A 15,205-nucleotide genomic window follows, 5' to 3' on the forward strand; every position below is an offset into this window, starting at 1 on the left:
AAGCATTATCTCTTAAAATCTACCAGTGTATTCTAGTGCCTCCTGCATGCTCACCCCAACTTGTCACTTTGGAGAAATTGCAAATATAAAAAGTGTTGAACAAAGCAAATGCAATTTGATAGAATCAGTGAGCTGCAGGCATATCTCATACTGAGTAGCTTCAGGGGATAGCTGAGTTATTCTGTTACAGGAAAAAAACAACAAATGGTCTGGTAGCACTTTATAGACTAACAAAACATGTAGATGGTATCATGAGCTTTTATGGGCACAGCCCACTTCTTCACATGACCGGAGTTTTTTTTTTCATACAGAGTAGTCAGGTGATCTAACTGGTTTCTTCCACTCTTATTCAACCCCCACTTCTTTCTTTGCCCTGCAGTGAAGTAGCCTGGGACAGGGACAGGGGCTATTTGTTTCTATGAAGCTCAACATTTAAAACAGCCTCAGGTCACATGCAGAATGAAGAACCTGTTCTAAACAGGTAGAATGCTGGTTTATTCCAGGGCTGCTATCAGGTTTGTTACCAATTGTATCATAGGAGTAGATGGGTTTCTTGGCTTACTTCAAAATCTAGCCCACTATACTGGGCAGGGACACAACTAATAATCTTCTAGAGGTTTGACTTTGTTTACAGTTAAACTAGAATGCAACACAAGTTTTCTCCCCCAAACAGGACTGCTTCTATGGTTCCTTCTTTTGGACTGTTCAGCCTGGAACTTCTCTACTGAGAAGCTCTCCTGTGACCCTTTATGTCCAGGGTGCAATTAATGAATCTCATTGCATCAAGTCAGCAAGTCCTACTTCGAAATAGCCTCTCTCTCTCTCTCTCTCTCAAATGCTGTGTGACTACTAAACTTTCTTAAGGGCTATTTGGCACAGTGCAGCTGTTATATTCAGTACACGACAAACAAGATCTGTCAGAGTCTCTTTACATATCCTGTTTTTAGAAGCATGGATCTTTAATCCCAGAGGGTCCAAGGTAAACCTGGTATTGGAGATTCTTTTTCTCATGTTTGTGGGACTACTTTTCTACTGTTCTAAAATCAATTGTAATTCCAAACACTAAGCCTTCAAAGGGAGAGCTTTGTTAAAGCTCAAAGCAGTCTAATATGTTTCTCTGAAGCATGTCAGAGTTCTGGATACTGTTCCTTTTCAGGCTGTATGCAGAACAATTTAAAAACACCCCCTAAATTGACAGGTACACTAACACAGTTCCTTTCCAAAGATTAACTTTTGTTAAGAAATCAATTGCATTCATCAGAAGTGTAAGACTCAGAGGAACTCTCCATCTGCCTCCTGCTTGGCTTCCAGGTTTCCCGCTCTTACACTCACTTATCAGATAATGCAGAGCTGAATGCAGAATTGTGGAAAGATTAAAGGGCAACTAATTTGGTTTATTAAACATAAGCACATTTTTCAGATCATTTGGAGCCATCAAGATGTGCATGAATAGAGAAAATGTTGATGGCCTTAGAGTGACATTAGAATGGTGATTTATGACTATTTGGATGTGTATATTAAGTTTCTGAGTATACTCGGTGTGAGCTACATATCTTCAGAGGTCGTAGCAGTCTGGGTCTCCTGGAGTGCCTCTGCATCAAATAAAAGGGCTGGGCTTTCATTCAGACAACCTGATTTCCAAATGTTGCATTCAAGTTCACCATAGAAATGCATGTAACAATAATGACCTGTTGTTTTTGGGTTTCTTTGTATTAAGATTCTTGTAAGGCTTCCAATGAACTATTTATTGCAGTAAGGCCCAACCACCCCATTGGGGCTCGGTTGTACTTACAAACAAGTAACACAGAAATAATCCCTGCCTCAGAAAATGAGTAAGCTAGAAGTTGGACAAGAGGTGACAGGAAAATAGTTAGAGCCAAGCAATGGAAATAGAATGAAAGGTGAATATTGCAGGAGGGTGATTATTGTAAATGACACAGCAGGATGAAGTGTCTGTGGGATTAACTACCATTTTATTTATATATTTCTGTACCAAAAACTTAGCTGAGATATCACACAGTAACTGTAATAGCATATCTCCCTAGCCCTGTTCTGCAAAGAATCCCAAGGGTGGACTTCAATAGGAAGAAGTTAAGGGGTCTCTGTTTGGCGGGAGGTTTGTTTGTAGAAGTGGAGCCGTAAAGACAATGGGGAAAAATTTTATACTAAGTAGGGTAGAAGCATACTACACTGAAGGCTACATCTAGACTGCAGGCTTCTTGCGCAAGAAGCTTTTATTGGAAGAGATCTTCTGCAAAAACTACTTGTGCAAGAGTGCGTCCACACTTCAAAAGTGCATCGAAAAAATGATGTGCTTTTGCGAAAGAGAGTGTCCAGACTGCATGGATGCTCTCTCGAAAGTAAGTCATGATTGCTATGCACAGAATGGCCACAAGGGCATGTGTGCTTTTTCCTCTTTCCTGTCCACACATGCCTTTTTGTGCAAGAACTCTTGAGCAAAAAGGCATTATTCCTCGTAGAAAGAGGAATACCAATTGTGCAAAAACCGCTCTGTTCTTTTGATTCTCTTGAGTAAAAACGCTCTTGAGGTGTGGACGCTCCACAAGTTTTTGTGGAAAAAGGCCGTTTTTCCGCAAAAACTCTGTAGTGTAGACCTTGCCAAAGAGTCCCACTGATTTCAGAAAGACAGCCCAAGCAGTTCAGGTGCTGTTTGACATGGTTAAGTATAGCTGAATCTGGTGCTATATGATAAACACTCATACCTGCTGAAACCCCACTGATTGCATGGACTTCAGTGGGGCTGTATAGAAATAAAATGCGCTCACAGTCTTCCAGACAGATACATTTCTTGAGCAGAAAGTTATGGATGGTCCAGACTGATATTACCCTTATATGGGCATCCAGATCTCCCCTCTGTTCCCCTCTCTCATTTTATGCAAGCTACTGGGACTGTTTTCAGCCATACCTACAGAGAGCTGCATTGAGAGTGGGGGTGAAGAGAGGAGGAAAATTTTTGTTCTCTGAAAGGATAAAAGGAGGTGCATGAAATTAGAGGCCTGGCCGTTTGGTTCTTGCTGTGAATGCAGTCTGAATGACCTTCCTCTAGATTGTGGTTTGCAGGCTCATGCACTGTCTCCCCCATAACCCACTAATGTGGTTTGTACGTTCACTAATACCCTGTCTGTTTAGGGGAAGGAAATAAGTGTGAGGGCTGTGGGTGAGGAGCTGTTTTTATGAAAAGTAAGAGAAAGAAGTCACGTTTTGCTAGATGTTAACTCCCACTCTTCAGTTCAGGGAGCTTTCTGCAAAGCATAGCTTTAAAATGACCAGCTGACTAATGGTGTATGCTGTATTGTTGTAGCAATGTCAGTCCCACGATACTAGACACAAGTTGGGTGAAGAAATATCTTTCATTGGACCAACTTCTTTCAGAGACACAAGAGTTTGAACTATTGAGACAGAAGTTGGTCCAACAAAAGATATTTCCTCACCCACCTTGTCTCAGCTGGCTAAAGGACAAGGCTGGCAGTGCTTGGCTTTGAAATAGGGAAAGTTTCCTTGTGGCATTAAAGCCCTTAGTATTCTAGGTGGGAGTTGGTAGGTTAGCTCCTGCATACACAATACACATGTGAAGGTTTGGAATTGTGAGTACGTAGGCTTCACCAGACAAGCTTCTCCAAACAGCTTGAGAGTCTCTTTGTAGGCTATGACCTGAATGACTCCGAAGCCAGAGTGAGTTCTAACTTTGCAGCTTGTATGGATGAACGACAGCATTTTTAATAGCTTCTCTGTCCTGAAGGATTATGGAAATGCTTGTTTTTCTTGTACTCGGTGTTGTTGTAGCCTTGTCGGTCTCAGGATATTAGAGACACCAGGCGGAAGAGGAAATAACTTTTTATTGGATCAACTTCAGTTGGTGAGAATGACAAGCTTACACAGAGCACACAACAGAAGTTGGTCCAGTCAACGATACCCCCTCCCTCACATTGCTTCTCTCCAGTTTTCCCTTGTGCTGGAAATACAGCATCTGAGCCATTTCCATTCGGTGTGGAATATTAGTTGGTACTTCAGATGCTGTTTGTTATGTACTGCTGTGGGGGTGAACGGTGACTTCTTAAGTCCTGGATTGTTCAAGTCTCTGCATAACACTGAGCTGGATGCACAGGGTTGCTGGGTTCTCGTGCAGGTGTGAGGGAAGGCAATGGATAGGCACAAGTAAAATGAAGTACCAGGCATTCTTAGTGTCGATCCCCTGCTCTTCTCTTCCCTTCCGATTTTGTACCCAGGAGTGTTTTAGTTTCAGGCTACTCCTGCTCATTGTGAGAGGGAAGAATAAATTCTGCAGGCCAGTAAAGGGGAAATAATCTTCCCCCTCCCTGTCCCATGCATGTCCACCTTCTTGTCTAAATCGTTTTGAATATCATTCGTGGAGCTAGCCTTCAGATAGCTGCAGCGGCACAGGAGCCAAGCAAACAGAGCTGTAAACAGGGGAGTTTGAGTGGGAGTTCTGTGGGAGGGGCAGTGTGCTGGGAGAGAAGCTGAGCCCTGATTAGGGGGCGGGGCTTCACTGATTAGGGGTCCTATAAAGGTAGCCTTCTAGTCAGGCAGCGGCACAGGTAGCTGCAGCGGCACAGGAGCCAAGCAAACAGAGCTGTAAACAGGGGAGTTTGAGTGGGAGTTCTGTTGGAGGTGAAGCTTGGATATTGGAACTTGTTTGGAGTTTGTTTTTGCTGTGGAGGGGGTGTTTTGGTTTGTTTTTGTGTTCACCGGACTAATAGGATTTTGGTGAGAGAGTAGATAAAACATAAAGGCATTAGTGGCCATGGCCCAAGGAGTAGAGAACACAAGGAGGATGATTGGATGTGGTAGCTGCGGTATGTACATGATTCTGGAGGGGGTACCTGAAAGGAGTTTTGTTTGCATGAAGTGCCGCCTGATAGAACTGATGGAAGAAAAGATCTGAGGACTGGAGATGCAGGTGGAAACTCTGGTCGAGTTTAGAAGGGGGTTTGAGCAGATGATGGGGCAAAGGCATGACGTGGCTAAAGGGGAAAGCTTAGATATGCAGATGGAAGCAGGATCAAGGGCCTCAGAGGGGGGACTGCTGGGCGAAGAAAATGGACAGTGGAAGCATGTGACTCAGAGGACCAGGCAGAGGAAAAGATGGGTCAGTGAAGGAAAAATAGAGCTCAAGAACAGGTATGTGGAGTTGGAAAATGAAGAAGGGGTACAGCAGGTAGATAATGAAGATGGAAGGGTAAGGAAGAAGAGAAGAGTGGCTAGTCCCATAGATAAAGGGGAAGACTTAATGGAGACAACACCAATAATGAGCATTAGGATTACAAGGGAAAATAGGAATGGCAAGGACTTGCAGCCAGAGGAAGCTAGAGATAGACCAGAGAATTTCACTGTCACTAGGAAAAGGCAGGTCTATGTGATTGGGGACTCCTTATTGAGAAGAATAGATAGGCCTGTAAGCAGAGCTGATCCAGAGAATAGAAGGGTGTGCTGTCTGCCAGGTGCTAAGATACGAGATGTGGAACTGAGGTTGAAGAGAATTATTAAGGGAGCAGGAAGGAATCCATTGATGATCCTTCATGTAGGAACAAATGATACGGCTAGATTCTCGCTGGAACAAGTTAAGGGAGACTATGCTAGGTTGGGGAGGATGCTCAAGGAAATTGAGGCTCAGGTGATCTTTAGTGGAATTCTGCCTGTTCCTAGAGAAGGGCAACAAAGATGTGACAGGATTATGATGATCAATAGATGGCTTAGGCAGTGGTGCTATAAGGAGGGCTTTGGGATGTATGGTCACTGGGAGGCATTTATGGACAGAGGACTGTTCTCTAGAGATGGACTTCACCTAAGTAGGGAGGGAAATAGACTTCTAGGATGGAGGCTGGCTCAACTTATTAAGAGAGCTTTAAACTAGGAATTTGGGGGAGATGGTTGGGAGATGCCAAGGTAATCTCTACGCCAGATTTTAACACTGAGAGGGAGGAAAACGAAGTAAGAAAGGGTATAGCTGGGGATAGGAGAATGAACATGAGGAAGGGTGGGGTGGATACTAGTCTAATAGGTCATATTGGAGGTATAACGTCTGTGCCAAATTGGGTAAAGAATGTGAATGAGGCCAAACAGCAAAAATTAAGATGTTTGTACACCAATGCGAGGAGCCTAGGTAACAAAAAGGAGGAACTAGGGCTATTGGTCCAGGAAGTGAAACCAGATATTATAGGAATAACAGAAACATGGTGGAATACTAGGCATGACTGGAGTACAGGTATTGAAGGGTATGTGTTGTTTAGGAAAGACAGAAATAAGGGTAAAGGTGGTGGAGTCGCATTGTATATCAAAGATGAGGTAGATTGTAAAGAAATAAAAAGTGATGGAATGGAGAAGACAGAGTCCGTTTGGGCAAAAATCACATTGGGGAAGAAAACTATCAGATCCTCCCCTGGGATAGTGCTTGGGGTGTGTTATAGACCACCAGGATCCAATTTGGATATGGATAGAGACCTCTTTAATGTTTTTAATGAAGTAAATACTCATGGAAACTGTGTAATCATGGGAGATTTCAACTTTCCAGATATAGACTGGAGAACAAGTGCTAGTAATAGTAAAAGGGCTCAGATTTTCCTAGATGTGATAGCTGATGAATTCCTTCATCAAGTAGTTGCTGAACCAACAAGGGGGGATGCTATTTTAGATTTGGTTTTGGTGAGTAGCGAGGACCTCATAGATGAAATGGTTGTAGGAGACAACCTTGGCTCGAGTGATCATGAGCTAATTCAGTTTAAATTAAATGGAAGGATAAACAAAAATAAATCTGAGACTAGGGTTTTTTATTTCAAAAGGGCTAACTTTAGTAAATTAAGGAAATTTGTTAGGGAAGTTGATTGGACTAAAGAAATTATGGATCTTAAAGTGGAGGAGGCCTGGAATTATTTTAAGTTAAAGTTGCAGAAGCTATCAGAAGCCTGTATCCCTAGAAAAGGGAAAAAATTTATAGGCAGGTGTGTTAGACCAAGCTGGATGAGCAAGCATCTTAGAGAGGTGATTAAGAAAAAGCAGAAAGCATATAAGGAGTGGAAAATGGGAGGGATCAGTAAAGAAAGCTACCATATTGAGGTTAGAGCATGTAGGGATAAAGTGAGAGAGGCTAAAAGTCAGGTAGAGTTGGACCTTGCAAAGGGAATTAAAACCAATAGCAAAAGGTTTTATAGCCATATAAATAGGAAAAAAACAAAAAAAGAAGAAGTAGGACCACTAATTACTAAGGATAGAGTGGAGGTTAAGGATAATCTAGGAATGGCCCAATATTTGAACAAATACTTTGCTTCAGTCTTTAATGAGGCTAATGAAGAGCTTAGGGATAATAGTAAGTTAACAAATGGGACTGAGGATAAGGAGGTAGATATTACCATATCCGAGGTGAAAGCCAAACTTGAACAGCTTAATGGGAGTAAATCGGGGGGCCCAGATGGTCTTCATCCAAGAATATTAAAGGAACTGACACATGAACTTGCAAGTCCATTAGCAAACATTTTTAATAAATCTCTAAACTCAGGGGTTGTACCATTTGACTGGAGAATTGCTAATATAGTTCCGATTTTTAAGAAAGGGAAAAAAAGCGACCCGGGTAACTATAGGACTGTTAGTTTGACATCTGTAGTATGTAAGATCCTGGAAAAATTTTTGAAGGAGAAAGTAGTTAGAGACATTGAGGCTAATGGCAATTGGGACAAATTACAACATGGTTTTACAAAAGGTAGATCGTGCCAAACCAATCTGATCTCCTTTTTTGAGAAAGTAACAGATTTTTTAGATAAAGGAAATGCAGTGGATCTAATCTACCTCGACTTTAGTAAGGCATTTGATACAGTACCACATGGGGAATTATTGGTTAAATTGGAAAAGATAGGGATTAATATGAAAGTTGAGAGGTGGATAAGCAACTGGTTAAAGGGGAGACTACAGCGGGTCATACTGAAAGGTGAACTGTCCGGTTGGAGGAAGGTTACTAGCGGAGTTCCTCAGGGATCAGTTTTGGGGCCAATTTTATTTAATCTTTTTATTGCTGATCTTGGCACCAAAAGTGGAAGTGTCCTAATAAAATTTGCAGATGACACAAAGTTGGGAGCTATTGCCAATTCAGAAAAGGATCGGGATATCATACAGGAAAATCTGGATGATCTTGTAAATTGGAGTGATGGCAATAGGATGAAATTTAATAGTGAGAAGTGTAAGGTTATGCATTTAGGGATTAATAACAAGCATTTTAGTTATAAGCTGGGGACACATCAGTTGGAAGTAACGGAGGAGGAGAAGGACCTCGGAGTCCTGGTTGATTATAGAATGACTATGAGCCGCCATTGTGACATGGCCGTGAAAAAGGCTAATACGATCTTGGGATGTATTAGGCGAGGTATTTTCAGTAGGGATAAGGAGGTGTTAGTGCCATTATACAAGGCATTGGTGAGACCCCATTTGGAATACTGTGTGCAGTTCTGGTCTCCCATGTTTAAGAAGGATGAATTCAAACTGGAACAGGTACAAAGAAGGGCCACTAGGATGATCCGAGGAATGGAAAACCTGTCTTATGAAAGGAGACTCAAGGAGCTTGGCTTGTTTACTTTAACCAAAAGAAGGCTGAGGGGGGACATGATTGCACTTTTTAAATATATTAGAGGGATAAATACCAGGGAGGGAGAGGAATGATTTAAGTTTAATACCAATGTGGACACAAGAACAAATGGATATAAGCTGGCTAGTAGGAAGTTTAGACTTGAGATTAGACGAAGGTTTCTAACCATTAGAGGAGTGAAGTTCTGGAACGGCCTTCCAAGGGAAGTAGTGGGGGCAAAAGATCTATCTGGTTTCAAGATTAAACTAGATGGGTTTATGAAGGGGATGGTTTGATGAGATAACAGGATCTTGGTAGCTAATTGACCATTCATTATCAGTGGGAAATAGGTCAATGGAGGGATGATAGGAGTTACTATAGAGAATTTTCTGGGTGCCTGGCTGATGAGTCTTGCCCACATGCTCAGGGTTCAGCTGATTGCCATATTTGGGGTCGGGAAGGAATTTTCCTCCAGGGTAGATTGGCAGAGGCCCTGGAGATTTTTCGCCTTCCTCTGTAGCATGGGGTATAGATCACAGCTAGAGGATCTCTGCATCTTGGGGTCTTCAAAGTATTTGAAGGCTTCAATATCTGAGATATAGGTGAGAGGATTATTCTAGGAGGGGTGGGTGAGATTTTGTGGCCTGCACTGTGCAGGGGGTCAGACTAGATGATCATAATGGTCCCTTCTGACCTTGGAGTCTATGAGTCTGAGTCTAAATCCCCAGCTTACTAACTACAAGTTCCCAGCCCACGCAGACACCTATTCTTGTATAGCTCTTGAGGCCAGGTCTACACAACAGCTTATGTACGCAAAGCTTATGTTTCTTAAGGCTGTGAATGTTCCAACCCCCCATACTGACCTATGTTACTCCAACGTACGGACTCATGCACAGAGCTCCTTCAGCAAGAGAGCTTCTCTCATTGCTGTGGGTACGGGCTGCTGCAAGAGATGGTGGTGAAGCTTCTCAAAAGTGCTAATGCTCTAACATTCATTTGTTGTAGTTTATTCCAAATTGATTTGACTGTGGTTTGTAAAACAGCCGGAATGTAGAGTGGGACCCGATTTATGGCAGGTGCTGTGCAAGCAACTACAAAGACACAGTCCGTGGGAGGGCTGCAGTCTAAGAGCACATGGTATGCCATTATCCCACAGGTATATTTGGGTGTTTTTTGGACACGTGAGTGTGTCTGCTAACTGCAGTTCATGACGACATTGCACATTCTCTTTAAAGATCCACAGTATAATTACTTAAGGCCAGACTCCTTACCCCAGCCTGGCTCTTTTGTCCTGCTGAGGGGATAGAAAGGAACAGATCCGAGCATCGCTTTGGTGGGATGGGAGGGTTATCATTGCTGGATGAAGCTGCTGACTTGGTTCCTGCAGCAGGTGCTGTAGTGGCAGTGTCGAGGGGCACAGCTGTACACTACTGATTTTCAGTTGGCATATGGTGGTGGGGTCTTACTCATGCTGGGGTCATGCAAACTTGCCTTTGGAATCAGACTGATGCTGTGATGGGGTGTCCATCCCATGCTTTCCTTGAAGGGGTTAATGGAGGTCAGATGGGCCAATTAACCTAAGCTGAAGACTGAGAGGAAAGCCCTAATTAGGGGAAGCTCCCCTGTGTGGAAACAGACAGGGCTGCTAGAAAGCTGAGCTCAGGAGGGAAGCTGTAGGGGGAGCGGCTGTAATTATGTGGTAGAAGAGGTACACGTGTGCGTGTGTGCCATAAAATCAAGTAGCTCAGAGTTACTCCCTTGGAGGGGAGAGTGGAAACTGGCAAACCTCAAGAGTGGGGTTGGGTAGGAAGCAGCCCTTAGAGTAAGCAGCAAGGTTGGCAACCGAGTCCTGTATGTTTTAGGGACCTTGGGCTGGAACCTAGAAGATGGGTCCAGGTTTTTCTCTATCTATCACTGGGGATGTTGCATGAGCAGGGCAGTGAGCTGGAAGACCATCAGAGTCACCGTGGCAATGACAAAGTTGGAAGGACTAAACATTCAAAGTGTGTGTGTGGGCGGGGGGGGGGGGGGGAGGAGGACACGGGGGGACACAGAATGACCTGGCTGGAGGGTTGAGTCACAAAGCAGATGTTATATGATCCCTGGAGCCAGAGAGGGACCGCAGACCAGAGTGACAGCATCTACCTCTTCAGCTGTTCCCTAGAGCAGCCAAGAGGAGGCACCATCTGAGTGATGAGTGAAGCACCCTGTGACAGACACCCAGTGCTGCTACCAGCCTTCCCTCCCTGTGCTGTCAAGTGGCTCTTGGCTCAAGGGAAATTCTGGTTCTCTGTTTATACTAGGGCTGTAATAGTGTAGTTGATTAACTGATAAGCAAAACATACTGGTTAATGCTGTAGACTACACACATTTCCCCCTTGCCAGTATACTTTTTAGCAGGCTGGGTCCGGGATTTACCCCCACAGCGTCTCTGCATTTAAAGTGTATTAGGAGCCAGGCAGCCCAGCCCAGTTCCAGTATCAGAGACAGCAGTGTGGGGCGACAGGCAGCCAGTCTGCAAGGTGAGCTGTTTTTTAAACTGGCTCCCCTCACGCATCAGCTCCCACCTGGCACCCTGCGATTTTATCTCTGATACAGAGGTAGCTGTGTGGAGTGGCAGGGGGCTCCTCAGTGGCATGCCAGCTTCTCACTGGCTGCTGGACCCACCTCCGGGGACTATAAACTAGTTGTGTAACCAATAAGAATTCATGAGGTTACTTGACTATTCAATTAACCGAAATGTAACATCCTTAGTTTATGTGGCAGGCTGCAGACGGAAGACCCTATGTCAGTGCAAAGTAGGGGAAGCTATCATTACTGAACTTGTTTAAAAAAAAAAAATCAGTAACTTTGTGACATGTGAAAGAGGATAAATGTGTAAATGAAACGGGCTTTGTTCATAGGTTTAATTATTTTATGTGCATTTTAAGGCTTACGTGTGAACACTTTTTTTTCATTTTTACACAGATTAGTTATTTTATAAATAAAGATGAGAAATTATTAAAGCTCAGGAGAAAAAAAGTACTTGAGGGGGTGAGTTATGCAGTAATTTTCCTGGTGATTTGAGTACAGGCAGTCCCCGACTTACGTGGATCCGACTTATGTCGGATCCCTAGATACGAACGGGGTGAGGCAACTCCCGCACATGCGCAGCAGCATTCCCGGGGCTCGCTCACCTGGGTCCTAGGATCCTCCTCCTCCTCGGGCCGGCTCCGACTGGGGTCCCGCAGAGCTGCCGGGCAGAGGAAAAGTGCCTCCCCACGCCCGCTGCCCCCCCCCCACCCCCCTGCCAGCAACAGGCTGCCCCCTCCCCTGAGCAACAGGCTGCCGAACAGACAAAAGCAGCCTCTCTGCCCCTCCTCCCCTCTATACATGCCGGGCTCCCTGAGCGCAGCAGCGTCCCCGGGGCTCGCTCACCTGGGTCCTAGAATCCACCACCTCCTCCTCTTCGGCCGGCTCCAACTGGCCTCTGCCTGCAGCAGCTGGCCACAGGGACAGGGATCCCGCAGAGCTGCCGGGCAGAGGAAAAGTGCCTCCCCAGGCCCGCTGCCCCCCCCCCCCCCCCGCGGCCTCGCATCCTGCACGCCTCTCCCCTCCCCCCCTGCCAGCAACAGGCTGCCCCCTCCCCTGAGCAACAGGCTGCTGAACAGCAGACAAAAGCAGCCTCTCCGCCCCTCCTCCCCCTATACATGCTGGGCTCCCTGGGCAAACAAAGACTCCACCAAAACAAACAAAGTGCTGGCCTCATTGTGTTAGCAAAAAAAGGACCCTCCTCCTAGAACCCTGGGTGGTGTGTGGAAATAAAGCTATTAGCTCAAAGCATGGTGCAGAGCTGTTTGGTATTTGATGAGTTACTCCTTTAGTCCTGAGTTTGTCACAGGGACAGAAATAGATGTGAAATCTTCTGAACAGGGGAACAGACAGCAAAACAAACATTAGAGGGGAGTTAACCTTTCCCTATGCTATCCAAAACTAAAAAAAATGTTTGGCTAGAGTTTCCCCTACAATATGTACCAGTTCCGACTTACATACAAATTCAACTTAAGAACAAACCTACAGTCCCTATCTTGTACGTAACCCGGGGACTGCCTGTACTTTATTAGGACTCTGTCAACATGACAGACAAATATTTTGTCCGATGCCAAACTGTGGAAATTCCTGCGGTTGTCTATGTGCCAATTGTAATACAGGCCTGTTAAGCACATCTGTGCTGATGTGAGTAGCTCTTACTTGTGCTGGTAATCTCAGAGCCTTTGCTGGAACTACTTATGTGAGTTTTCAGACTTGTGCCCAGGGCCCATAGACAGTTAATTGGCAATACAAGCATACCCATACCTCTACTGGATGACTTTGGCCATCTGTTGTCTGCATTCTTCACATCTGTATTTTTACAAGGTAATATGAACCTAGATTCCCATGCAACTGCTCAGCAGTAATGCCACATAATATGTACAATATGTCTGTATTTCTCTACAGAAAATTACCATATGCATCCTCTGTCTAAATGTTCTTAACTCTGAATTTTCACAAAAAGGTTAACATAGTCAAGACTTGTGAAAATCTCGTGGAAGTTTTAATTTTGCAAATGTTTAGTCTCCTGAAAAAGCTTACATTTATTTGCTTTTTCGTTCTTTCCCATGACTTGCTATGTTGTTGTTTTTTTTTAAATACAGGTTTCATTAAGATTTAGACTTGCTTTGAAGTGCATTCTTTCCTCCAACAAAATGTTTATAGAAATTTCTGATGACTTCCTGTGAGAACCAAGAGTTACATTTGATCTTGAAGCCCTAGGGTCAGATGAGATGACTTTTCAGTAAAATTGCACATCACACCTGACTTATTTCATATCACTGAAGGAAGGAAAAAGCAGTTATTTTAGCTGCACTTTTCACAGTGTACAATTGGATGCCTTTTCTAGTTATAGCAATTGCTACTCCAAAGGTAGTTTAAGTGGCGGATTCCAGCAACTAAAACCACTGTCATTAAGTTCGTTTTATTATCAATAAATAGGAGATGTGGAAAATGCATGAATTAAAACTATGGCTGGGACTGTAGGGAAAAACTTAACCACAGTGAGGGCTTATCTTAAAAGAGTTCTTCTGGCAATGGGCTTTCTCACACTGTGGCACATTAGCTCTTCCCTGGAAAGCAGCAGTCAGAAGGGCCCAGAACCTCAAAGGTGCTATCCACACTGCAGGAAGTTGAAGGGAAAACAATTTCCCTTCGACTTCCCTTACTCCTTGTGGAAGCAGGACTAGCGGCATTGACCAGAGTACCCCTCTGAGTTTGAATTAGCTGTCTTCACTAGACCCAATACTTTGAACCCTGGAAGATCGAAAGAGGCAGCTTCGATCTCTCTGTAGTGCAGACATACCATAATAACTAAGTAACCCAATAGTGAAACAATGTTAATTGGGATGACTTTAAATTAGGAGTTACTATACTCTTATTTAGGCTGGGGGGAGGGGATTTTTGAGTGAAGTGACGATTATCTCCAGATTCTTTAAGGTTATGGTGCTGGATTGACCCTTTTGTTGTTGATGAAATTATTATAGAGTCTGAATGCTAAGATTTAATGTCCTTAATTATTTCTCTTAGAAACTCCCTGTCTAGTGCACTCACAAATACGTAATTATCTGAAAGCTGTGACATCTGTCATTCATTTACTGCTTCAGCTTTTGGGCTTAAAGGGCAGAGCCAATGGTATATTATTAAAGGAGATTACTAATACAGTTGGCTCAAGTCTCAGTAAGAAACAAGATTATAGATGGGTAATGTTGCCATGGAAAACCAATCACTTTAATCATACCCATGTGTAGTAATGGATTTCCACTAGCCACTCTATCCAAAAACTAAGCGAAAACAGCTACTCTGTACTTGAGACATTTAAAAAGCACTTAAAGGAAGTCTGATGGTAGAATTTACCATTGCCCTGTATGTAGCTATAAAGCCATAATGGGCATATTTCACATTCATTTTGTGCTGGTGTGAATATATATGCAAGATGCAGGACAATAATGAACCAAGTCCTAAAAATCTAACTTAACCTTATAAAGCTAGGCATTCTGGTTGCAGCAGAGGCCTTTAAAAAAATCAGCTGTCCAGTTGCTAGTGGACATGGGTCATTGTTATCTACCTAACCATTCTAATACAGCTCTGGGTTGAACTTGACTCCCCTTATGAATGACAGTTATGAGCACATCTTCAAAGATAAAGCAGTCTGGGACCAGTTGTTTTTAAATGATGTCCTATATAATTGGAAAAAGCTTTTGTAGTCTAAGAATGACACTTTAACCAGTGACACCCCTTCCTTATCAACCTGATAATAAAACAATAATAAAAAAGTGCCTGAGCTACTGTGAAGTCCACTAAAGATTTTGCTATTGATATTGATTTTTACTGGAAGATGCTCATATATTAGAGTGATGGGTGGCAGTATAAAACTCTAAAATAGATATTGAGACAGATATTTACCTCTGTGGCTATACTCATCCTGGATCTCAGGGCCAAGTGGGGAAGGACAACTTACAGTATTGCTGCTACTCTCTACTACCAGAGGAATTCTGTGCCAAAAAAATTAATTCTGCCCACAATATTTTCAAATTCTGCATATCTTAT

Source organism: Pelodiscus sinensis, chromosome 16 (assembly GCF_052426305.1).
Source record: "Pelodiscus sinensis isolate ZL-2025 chromosome 16, ASM5242630v1, whole genome shotgun sequence".
Classification (NCBI taxonomy): domain Eukaryota; kingdom Metazoa; phylum Chordata; order Testudines; family Trionychidae; genus Pelodiscus; species Pelodiscus sinensis.